This window comes from Chinchilla lanigera, unplaced genomic scaffold (genome assembly GCF_000276665.1).
Source record: "Chinchilla lanigera isolate Chin_1 unplaced genomic scaffold, ChiLan1.0 scaffold00012, whole genome shotgun sequence".
NCBI classification, from domain to species: Eukaryota; Metazoa; Chordata; class Mammalia; order Rodentia; family Chinchillidae; genus Chinchilla; species Chinchilla lanigera.
This window is the reverse complement of record NW_004955413.1, coordinates 21,154,840-21,166,811: the sequence shown is the minus strand read 5'-3', so window position 1 is coordinate 21,166,811 and position 11,972 is coordinate 21,154,840.

Genomic DNA, 11,972 nt, shown 5'->3' with positions numbered 1-11,972 from the left:
TTGCAGATTCATTAACCTGTCCCCCTAAGTCTTGGCTTCCTCTCTGTACAAGGTGAACATTAAAAGTCCTTATCTCAGAAGTTTGTTATGGAGTTCCTGCTATCAATAAATTGATCAATTATAAGCAAGTAATTAATAATTGTCAGCTATTATCAGACTTGCTTCTTTTCCTATTCACCTCTTCCTTCCTTTCTAGTATCTTTCTTGGCAATTTCTCTTTGGCAACCTTGTTCTTGTTATTTCTCCTCTAACACTCTGCACAAAGGAGTGGAATTCTTCCTGGTGTTATACTCACTGCTGGATAAACTCTGCACTTTCAACAATACAATTAGTGCTTTGCTTCACAGTATAATTTCAATTTTTTTCACTGGTACCCTGTGCACCCTCACCCAAATGAGCTCTTGAGAGTTTTTGTGAATGACACTTAGAGGAAATCAGTTCACCCCTTTAATCCATAGTATTTTCTATTTCTTTGAAAAGCTCCCCAACCCCACCTCTGTCCCCACGCACTGTTGCAGGGAAGTGGCAGTCCTCAAAGGTTGTCTGTCACCCACCCGACAGATCATAAAAGCTTTGTTGTTTTATTTCTAATCTTCTGCTGTGCCCCTGGTGAAGCTTCCATCAAATAAACAAGAAATTCACAGTTGATTTCAAATTATTTCATGGAGGTTACTGAGCCGTTGATACTTTGAAAAAAAAATTTTGATAATCTAACAGGAAGCTAGATCTAGTCAAATCTTGACAGGAGAAAGTCCACATTTCTCAAATGTTTTACCCTTAAAATATTCTGCATCATGGGTGGGATATTTTTGAGGCCTAAAATCTCTTTTTAGATTGAGAAATGACTCCATACCCATCCCAACATGGTCTTGTGGAACTGCTGCAGGAGAAGGCCCTTGGTTCGACAAGTCCCAGATCAGGGGTATCCCTTCCCCCTACCTCTTGTTTATGGGCTAGGCACATGGAGGGCTGAATCAGAGCAGGGCAAATCAGAATCCTCCCATCAAATGAGGTAACGATGCTGCAGGGAAGGATGCATCTTGTCTTTCTGTTGGAAGAGCAGCTGGCAGTGGTAGGATTGCTACTGCACAGCCTAAAGGCAGTCTTTGTATGACAATAGAGAATAAGACCAATGTACAAAGAAAAACAGAAGCTAAAAAAGAAAAAAAAGATGGTGGCATGGTGGGGGACACAGAGAGACATTTGATGACATACAAGCATCAGAAAACAAGTATATAAGCTCCCTTTTGAACATGCCCAGGTGGGAGACTGTCATGTTCACTGCTGGTATACAGGAGGTGCTCAATCAGTACATGTTGGATAGTTAAATAAACAAGCCAGCAGATAGTCCTTTGTTTAAGAGAGCTATTTCTAGCTCTTGAGACTGAATGTACTTGGACTTGGGCCCTCACCCTGGCAAATCCCAGCATCATCGCCATGAGCACCCTCTTTTCTGCGATAACAGATCTGCAGTAGCTAAAGGAAAGTGTGGAAGTAACAAATGAGTGGTGAGTTTATTTCCAAAAAGACAAGCACATTAAAATAACAGACTTTTTTTGGTCAAATTGTGTGGGAAGGTACAAAGACAGTCTAGGACAGGATAAATATTTTATAAGGTGTCTATTTACAATGCTTTTGCAATTTGCCATATGGGGGGATGCCAGGTGCTATTTAATAATCCACACCACTTTCCACCGAGGTGCATTTTTACCAGTAAAGTATCATGCTCAACTAGTTCATTATACCTGGAGCTTTTGTGTCTTCGGTTAGCCTAAATTAAAAAGTTAGTTATATGCTAACAGATAGTTGTACGCACTGATCTTTAGCCAAGGAGGCAGGCGAGGAGCACCTGTAGCACACTTACAACACCTGTTATGCATGCCTGATTTGGTTGTTTGGAGTGCGGTGTGGACATTTGCAAGTTTGGGATACAGTCTGCTGATTAAGCCCTACTAAATCCCTGCCCCAAGGTCACACCCCCAGCTCAGCTCAACACTTCTCTGCCACTCCTTGAGAAAAAAGGGCACAGTCCCTCTCTCAAGTCTGTTACCTTTCCATTTTATTTCTTGTCAGTGGCGGGCTGCTTGCACAGTATTGTTGCTTTAGTTCATTCACTGCACCTTTCCCAAGTGCCTGATATTGCCACATGCAACCCATTAGCCCAGATTCCTGCCTTTATAGAGCTCCCATTCAAATGGAGAGATGCACTTGTGATACTGGAAGAGTCATAAAGCAAATTACATGTTAGCCCAGAGCTTTGTGTAAGGTACAGTAAGGCACAAAGGGCAAAGGTACACGGCTGCGGTGTGTCACAACCTCAGGCCACGGACTACAGCTGGGACATGTGCGGGCGCCTGATGACTGCGGACTTTGTACAGCGGTGTGGTCATTCACACCTTCTGGCTATTTGTCTCTGAGGCGGCTGGAATGTGTGAGGTCAGACCTAGAGGCTCAGTGAGGACATTAGCTCAGACTGACCTCACCCTCTCACCCAGACACAGGGCCTTGCCTAGTCCCAGGCCTTAGAGAAGCTTCTAGCTGTGCTTTTTTTTTCTCCACTGCCCCAAGATCCTCAGAGCATAACCAGACCAGGACTTGTTACTGTATGAATGGCAGAGTGGCTAAAAAAATACATACATACATATAGGTGTATATATTTCAAATGTATATTGCATATGATATATTCATATATCAAACATGACATATATTGTATTACATATTTCAATATATTATTTGTAAATATTTTCACATATTTAATATATGTGAATATGAATTTTAAATACACATTAATGTATATTTATGCCATTCCTGCATTCACATTCATGTATATACAGTATGTTTACATGTATTTTTCCTCTCTTTCCTACGTCTTTGCTATCCTCTCATGAGCGTTTTACTGTGTGATGTAAAAACAGACCACAAAAAAACTACCCTTAGTGTTCAAAAGAAATTAAGTTCACTTTTTCTATAGGTTGTTTTGCTGCTCCCTTCCTCTCTCTGAGAAAATATTTTCATTTGTTTACTCTTTTCTATAATAGCCTTTCCAGGGTGAATGTTCACCTAAAAGAGAAATTAATTATGCCATTGACTGACCATGGACAGTCTTTGAGCAGATTTCCAATTTTTAGTAACTTTTGAAGTGATAGCTCATTTGTGACCTGTTGCCAATAGCCCAAGACTGTCCACAGTCCTGGTCAAAGATCAGATACCTTTTGTGTCAACACAGAGGGAGGTTTTACTGGGGAGGGAAGGTTCTACCCCAAGCCTTCCTTCTCTGTGAAGATTTTGCTAACTCTCCAGGTCATTGAAAAATTTCTTTCTGAAGCTTCTATAGCATTATGTGTATCGTATATTATTATTTATATAGTCTAATATTCTATACGACAGTCTTCATTTACTATAAGTACCTTTGCCCTTTGTTACTTACTGTATGTTAGGACCTTCGGTGAGCTATAAGGAGGATGAGTTGGAAGAACAGCAGAAAACAGGCTCTTAGAATAAAATGAAATAAATAACTGCAATTTAGAAATATACCTAGTGCTTAGAAAATGTGTGCCCTGCTCTTTGCCTATCCAGATTCTCTTCTGCAGCCTTTGGAGCAGCAACTTTCCCACTTTTTGCCTCACACTTTGACCATGCCCCCTAAGAAGTTTCTGCGGGTTGTTAGACTCCCCTAGATCTACTGGTACAGTCCTTGCGAGCAGGACACACTTGCTGGCTCCTTCTCTGCCCAAACTGTGACTCATAAACAAAGATAGTAGGCTGAGTCAGGAGCCACTTCCTTGGAAGACTTGTGGGCCCTTATGTTCTTATTTGCTCATAGCTTCCTTTTTTCCAGTGTTCTTGTTTGCAGTATGATTTGGGATGATGACCTAGAGTTGTGATGCAGCCCTGTATGGATGCCTGGCCTAGGCTTTATGGTCCAGCTGAGAATCATACTACAATCCACAATGATGTTTGGGATCAAAGTCCACCTATAGACTTGCAGCCTTCCCTACATATATACAACCCTCTGGAGACTTAATAGAAAAGGTAGCTGTGGTTTCCTGTGGTTCTGAGTATTGTAAAAGTCCCATCATAATTCTATCAATATCCTCCATTATTTCTAATATTGGTCACTAAAGGTAGAGACTGAACCTTAACTTTCTTTTATAGTTACTTGAAAGAATTAGGTACATAATGGATGCTCAACTACAAAGATAATACTATCAGTAGATGACATTTTTTCTGGATCTGATTTTTATTTATTAATTGAGCTTAGTTTCAATTATAGTAAGATGCTGCTAAGCTGATATTTTTAAAAGAAAGTTTGATGAGAAGAAATAGGTGTAATATATGAAGATAAAAGTAGAAATTTTCAAAAGTACAAGAAGTTATAATAAGCTCATGTTTCTTATCCTTGGCTATGTGTCAGAATCACACACGAGGCTGTTCAAATGCCTATGGCCAAGACCTTTCCCTAGAGAGTCCATTTTTTTTTTTTTTTTTTTTTAGAGAGATTCTAATTAGGAGGCAGACTGCACTGCAGTAGCCAGAGTGCCATGGATGATTCTGATACATGGCTGGAACTGTAATCCATTGTTCCAAGTTAAAAAAGAAAGAAAAAGAGAAGGGAAGGAAGGAAGGAGGTGGGAAGAATAAAAGAAAATAAATCAATCTAGGCACTAAACAAATGTATCTGAAATGAGACTGCTTCTTCATCTTTATCAATTTAAAGAAGGTAAAGCTTCACTTATTAAAATTATAGTTACTCAGAAATACTTGAAACATTGTCTGTGGAACTTTCATCAAAGATAATTCAAGAACCGTCCTTATTAATCAACATGACCATCACGGCCATCCTTATTAACCAGTTCTAGTCCTCACTGAGCCAGGTATCTTTTTTTAAAAAATTGGTTATCAATCTAGGACAAAACTATAGAGTCAAGGCTGATGAATTCACCCTTGAACACCTGATATCCACACCAAGTGCATGCTCTCTAAATTGTCTATTCACTGAATGAATGAATGTATTGAATGATTCTGCTTCTGACAAGTTTCGACCAGTTACTCACCTAGCCCACAATCCCACTACTACAGGTTCCCACATTGGCCTCCGCTCCAGGTTAGCATGTTCCCAGTATTTAACTCTTCTTCTGCCACAAGCTTTCCTTGTCCCCAAACAACCTTCTGCTGTTCCCAATGTTAAATACATCCATCAAGAAGACTACTAGCTTCCATATAGAATATTAAAAATAACGTGTCATGCTCATTTTCAAAACACAAAAAAATAAAACTAGTTAGAGAGACAGCAATGGTGTAGAAGTGAAATGCCTTCTAAGGGGACCACTTTGAAAGGCACAACATGCATTTCTATGTCTGAGATCTGGTGTCTTAACAGTCGGCCCTAGGTTTTGATTTTCTACTTCTAAGTTACACTGTGTTGTCTTATCCTATGTGCTCCGATACAACACATGACCGCACTAGGTTTAGTTTACAGATTTCTGTCAGGTGACTATTGTACTGGACAAAGGTGCTTATCTCACTGGACGAGTCTGGCTCAGATCATCCTACAAAGCACAAAAGGTTACTAAACTTTGATCTATACTTACTATCTCTGTTTTCACAGTATAAGCTTTTAGATAACATTACCTACCTGCTTTTGTAAGCTTACTTGTAGCTCTAAGAGAATCATGCTTTTCAACTGTATTATCATTATATCCCCTTTTAAAGCCACTATTGAGAAAACAACTATAATATTACATATTCTTAAAAATAAAACCACAGAATAGGGCTACTGCTGTTGACAAATTTTCCTTTAACAGAGAGTTGTTGACTCTGGTCCTAAATAATAATTTCTTCTTTTTTAACAGTAAAAAATGTTTTGGGAGGGTCTGATTTTGGTGCACGTGTGTGTGTGTGTGTGTGTGTGTGTGTGTGTGTGTGTTTGCTATTGTGGCTTCAAGCAGAAGATAACACGGAATTCTAGGGGCTGAGGACTTAGCTCAGTGGCACAGCGCCTGCCTGGCAAGCGCAAGGTCGTGAGTTCGATTCCTGGTACCAAAAACCCTCCCCCTCCAAAAAAGAAGATAATACAGAATTCTCATAAACAAAATGGAAAATGAAAATTTCCCCAACGAGTACTGAGTCACTTTGCTCAAAACAGCTTCTTTGGATAAAATAAAATAAAAAAGAGTGCAGAGATCATGGTTTCTTTACTTGTTCAACCAGAGTGGGAAAGAAAATAGATCTTTAAACATACAGCACACATGTAAAACTTGCTTGAGAGTCTGTGTTGTTTGAAAGACTCAATCCACTTTCTTCTTAGCCGACCTCTTGTCCTTTAACAATGGCTTCCATTGGGCACAGCCTAACTATAGAAGATTCTGGAAGGTGGACCATTGCAGACTTCTAGAAAACTGGCAGAGATTGGGAGCTGTTTCCTTCTTGGAAATTTTTAATTCTTTCCTTCTAGAACAGTAAACCCTGTTGAATAAACTCTTTGCTTTTTTATTTACCTCTAGTATGCTCTATTCATGCAAATAACATTTGATAGACATTTTAGCTTGGAGCAGCATTTAGGATCTTCAACATTTATGAAGTCTCTAGCTATGTAGGAAATGCTGTATAATTCTAAAGAATATAAAATGCAAGTATCCAATTTCCTCCCCATTGGTCTCAAGACCTCAAGTGTATTTTAAGATAACATTTCTTGTACCCCAGAATATATACCTTATCCTAAACTGCTTAGTTATTAAGGAGTGAGCTTTAAATTTTAGATTGGAGAAAAATATGCCAGCTACTCAGAAGGTACAGGGGACAGTTAGGGAGGAAATGGCGCTTCTTACGCACTGTGGCTATTTTGCATTTTGTCGCATCAGATTGTGTATGCAACTTTGCATGCTGGTGGAGCTTTGCGGGTAGTGTGGGAGGTGAAGTGAAAGTCCCTTCTCTTGTTGTCACCTCTGATGAGTTTCTGCAAGCACCCTAATGCCTAGAGGTGTCAGGACACTCTGTTCATTGTATCAAGAAAAGAAATCTCACCACGGTGTGCACGATCGTGCGAATGAATATTCAGCACCTCCGGCTCAGATTCACGGCTAATGATCCAGATTTTGAATTTTCAAGGGCCAATTGTGCAACCTCCTTCTTTCACGCCGCCTTTCTTTTTAGCAGTTTCATTATTTGTTCACACCTCCAGGAGGAGAAGCGGAGAAGGAAGATGAAACAGAAATTCGTCAACTTTTCCCAATTTTCTCCTTAGCCTGCTGCTTCTCTGGTTCCGGGATGGGTTTGGGGGAAGCTGTGAGGGTGGACCGGGGGATCATCTTCTGCCTGTCCTTAGAGAGCCACAGAGCACACATCCTCCTGTGAGGATCAGCTGTACACTTTCCATACAAAAGGCAGCGGCCTAAATAAATATTTTACTATGGGACTGGTGGGGCTGGTGGTGGTTAAAATAAAAATCCAGCCAAAGCGCTTTAATGACTTACAGATGAACAGCATGAGAAATTTTGCAACCCTGTATGTGGACGTGTGAGTGTCACAGAGAAACTAGAGTGACGCACAACTCCGCTGTACCTCTTTCCCCCTCACCAGGCGGCCGGACGCTACGAAGCACGACATTTTGTCTCCTAGGAGGCATGTGGAACCAAGGTCATACAATAAAACAAGTGTTTCTGATGCTGTGTAGGTGTAGACACAAGACACTGGAAATTCACCCACGCAGGGGTTGTGTTGAACAAAAATATGAGTAAACTCGGAAAAGATAGGGTTTCTTTTGAAGCGGATTCATCTTGCTTCGGAATCCTCCTCTGCCCTGATGGTACCACGGCCCGCAAGTCTCTCTACAGAAGCTTGGCTCTTGTCCCCAGTAAGACAGGGGCAAGCAACTGATCCTTGTCCATAGGGGACAAGTTTAATCTCTTCCACCCTTCCCAGTGCCCTCAGTATAAAAGTGCCAACCTCTCGGTGACTCCCCTGCCAGCCTCTTCACGCTCACCGTCTCCTCTGTCTCCTCCGCCAGCCACACTAGAGTGCTTTCAGTTCGCAAGCACGGCTCTTGCTGCTGCCGGGCCCCTGAGCACAACACCTTGTTGCCGTGCCTAGGACACTTTCTGCCCACTTAGCGTGTGTGGTCTTCCCCAGACACTCCACCCTGACCGCCCCCACAGAAGTTTGGACCAGCTCTGTTCTTCATGTCCTCCCCCAAAGCTTCTCCCTAGGAAGGTCTCAGTTCGCTATTCACCCTCCGCTTGATGTGGTGCTCCCCACCAGGATATAACCCTGTGAGTCTCTGAGGTCTTATGATCGATGGATGTATTTATTCCTCGCACAGAACTGGTCTCACGGCAAGAGCCAGAGAAATATCTGATGAGTGAGTGATTAAATCTGCTTCAGATATCTACACCAGTATCAAATATTTACAGAATCTAACCTCTTTAAACTCTTAAGGAGGCTTTCTGGTTTTTATCCCATACCAGTTGCTCTTACAGCGGGGGCCAGAACAAGGGCCACACTTTTGGGGACATGGGTGGAAGATGCCCAGGCCATAGGGCATATCCAAGCTTCCTAGGTCTGTGATGCTGCAGAGGTGCATGCCCATTGCCTGGCTAGGTACACTCTGTTCCTTTTCGCTTTCCTCTATCCCTAACCCACCCTATATTTCTGTCCTCAGAATTTGAACTGAAGAATTCAGCACCCATTCTTAGTGAGGTCGTTAATTTGCTTTCCTTCCCACACCTGCCTACTGAAGCTAGGATTTACCTTTCATCTAGGTAGTTATCATCCAGCCAGTCATCCATAGTCCTTCTTAATTTTCCACAGTCTACACATCACATTTCCGTCCTTATGATGGCTAGCCCTTCTATGTCTTATGCCAAGTATGTAAGCATTTTCACACACACACACACACACACACACACACACACACTCATTATAATGACCAGGAGATATAAAAATAATGTACCATTATTTTTTCCATTCTGTTAAAGCACACTAATAAGCTAAATAATGAAGCACAGTAAGAAGTTAAATAAGTTGCTCAAGGCTACCAGCTAGAGCCACAATTTCAAAACAGGTGGTCTGGATCCGAATCTACATTCTTAAGTACTATATTCTATTTCTTCTCATGCAGTAGACATGGCAACTGCTTTCAATTGTTGTTCTAATAATTTTGCTTCCTGCAAGAATCTCACTCTTAGTGCCTACTAAGTGAGCATCAAAGCATGTGACCATGTATATGGTGGCCTTGAGTAATTGGTTACCTTGTTAGTACCTGACCCAGGAGACCCGATCCTTAGGCTATCCAGTGAGCTAAGATTTGTGGTCTTGTTCAAATGACAACTTGGATGAATCATGTTAGAAAATGTGGAGCTGAGAAAAATAAGCAACTAGACATGTTTTTAGTAGTTATCAGATGATGCGCATTCATGGTGCATGTGTTCTATAGAAAAGTGGATGGTAGGGGCTGGGGATGTAGCTCACTGGCACAGTGCCTGCCTGGCAAGTGCAAGGTTGTGAGTTCAATTCCCGGTACCAGAAAAAAAAAAAAAGAAAAGAAAAGAGAAAAGTGGATGGTGCCATGCTGGGTCTCTTCTGAGATAAATAAGTAGAGCGCTGGCTGAAGCCGAAGAGTGGAGCATGTGGTCAGACAAGTGAGAAACAAATCTACAATGTGGAAAATCTTGCTCCAGTTCCTCATTTCCTAGTTCACAGTTTTAGAAATTTCTAGCTTATAGTTTTGGAGATTTCTAGTCTTTGCATCCAAAGGAACGATGACTAGAGCTGTCAGATTTCTGGTCACTAAGGTTCCCAGTCAGCCCTTGCGGGTGATCCCAAGAAGAGGAGGAAGAAATGGAGCTCCTTCATGGGAGGGGATGATACCCTGTTGCTGAGTGGGTCTAAGTCATGTCCCTGGGAGGTGACTATCACCTTTACATTTGCTCACCCAGGGTGATCCCGACTGCATGGCCGCTGGGCAGCCTGGGTGGTCAAGGTTGAACGTCTCTGAGAATTTGAGATACAGACAAAGGTGCCCAAGAACCCAATGTTTAGCTGAGTGTCCAGAAAAAGCAATCCCATATCCAGGGTTTCATGAAATGAAAAATGTTAGTATCAGTCATTCCCAGAAACTCACTAAAAGATAGATAGAAATAATAATAACATAACAAAAGCATTAAAACAATGTTTTTATGTGTTATTTTCTTTAAATTTTCTTATTGGCTGTTCATCAAATACTATATCGTTCTAGTCACTGAACTGTTCTAGTTTTATAATCTGAACTTCTAAGAATTCTAATTCTCTTTCTTCTTGTATTTTTAGAAGCTTAAGAATAAAATCCAACATGGAAAGCCTTACAAAGTCCCATTAAGAAACATGAATTTTATTCTTAAGGTGGTAAAAATCTAGGGTAACCTATGAGCAGTGAGCTATGTGTTTGGATTGATATCTGGAAATATCACTTGACTATAGTGTGGATAATGGACTGATTGGAAAGGAAAGAATGCAGGCAGGGACATTAGCAGGGTGGCTGCTGTAATAGTCCAACAGAAACAAGATGGCGGCTTGAACAGGACACTGAAGCTAGGAATCAAAGAAATAAAATAGTGTCCAAGAATCTTTCTGACACAAGTAACTGAGGAGATGATGGCATTTCCATGCCAGAGAATAAAGTAGCTTCTCCAAATGAACATCTACACTTCAACTATTTTGGGAGGAATTACTGCACTTAATTGGCACAATCACTTGCAAATACAAGAAGAGGAGAGATAAAGGAGATGATTTTTGATATTGAAGTGACTGGTAGAGCTGTGCAGTGACACTCAGCTTTCTAATGCACTTGGAAAGAAGCCTGGCCAAGTCTAGGAGTCCAGCTTTAATATGTACTGCTTTGGAACATCCTCATTTGGAGTTTGTCTTAACTCTGGGATTAAATTTCGCAGAATATTAACAGCACTTAAGAATTTAGAGAGCCTTGTAAAAGGTTTAGCTACAACATTCGTAGCCTCTCCTTTTGTTTATTACTGAATGTGAATCATATAACCAAATATTAAATGGCCAACGTAATGATTATGATGAGTCTTCTGTCCAGGGAAGATTATAAGATAGACTGAATAAATTATTTCATTCAAATAATTCAGGCAAAGTATCTAAATGAAAAGAAGGAGTTCAAAAATTTTTAAGAAATAAGCTCTGAGACTTATGTAGAATTTATTTCCCATTATATAACAGCTAAAGTTGATTTCGCTCATGTATAACAGCGGAAGTAAACTACCTTTTTAAAATGTAGACTTATTGAGCTAAATTTTGGGGATCACCTAACTTTTCTGTATCGATCTTTAAGATAACTGAATTCCCAGATAGGCTACTTATAAAATAAAAATTGTCATTGCTCACAAAAGAAAATTTCCATGAAACATGCACACCCTAAGATTTGCTAGATAATAAGAGAATGAAAAGTGAAGCCTCAGACTTGAAGGAAATAGTTGCAAATCACATATTGATGAAGGACGCGTCCCCAAGATACATGACAAGCTCTCAAATCTAGTAATAAAAAAACAAACAACTTAGAAACAACAAAGGAAGACAGATGACAAATAAACACCTGGAATGAGGTGCAATATTATCAGTCATTACAGAAATGCAAATTAGAGCCAGAGTAACATATCACTACAAATGTACTAGTATAGCTAAAATTAAAAACACTGAAATTCCAGGTGTTAGTGGGGATGTAGAGAAACTAGAATTTCCATACCTGACATGCAAATAGTACAGCCACTCTGAGAAAGAGTTTGGTAGGTTTTTTTTTTTTTTAAATGTTAGACACACACTTACCATATGACACAGTCCAAGAGATTATGAAAGCTGAAGTGTGCATACAAAGATGTTCATAGCAACTTTCGTTGTAACAGCCCTGACGTAGAAAGAGTCACAGGCTAATTGCAAAATAATTATTTTCTTTTTTGTTTGAGGCAGGGATTTATGTTACTCAG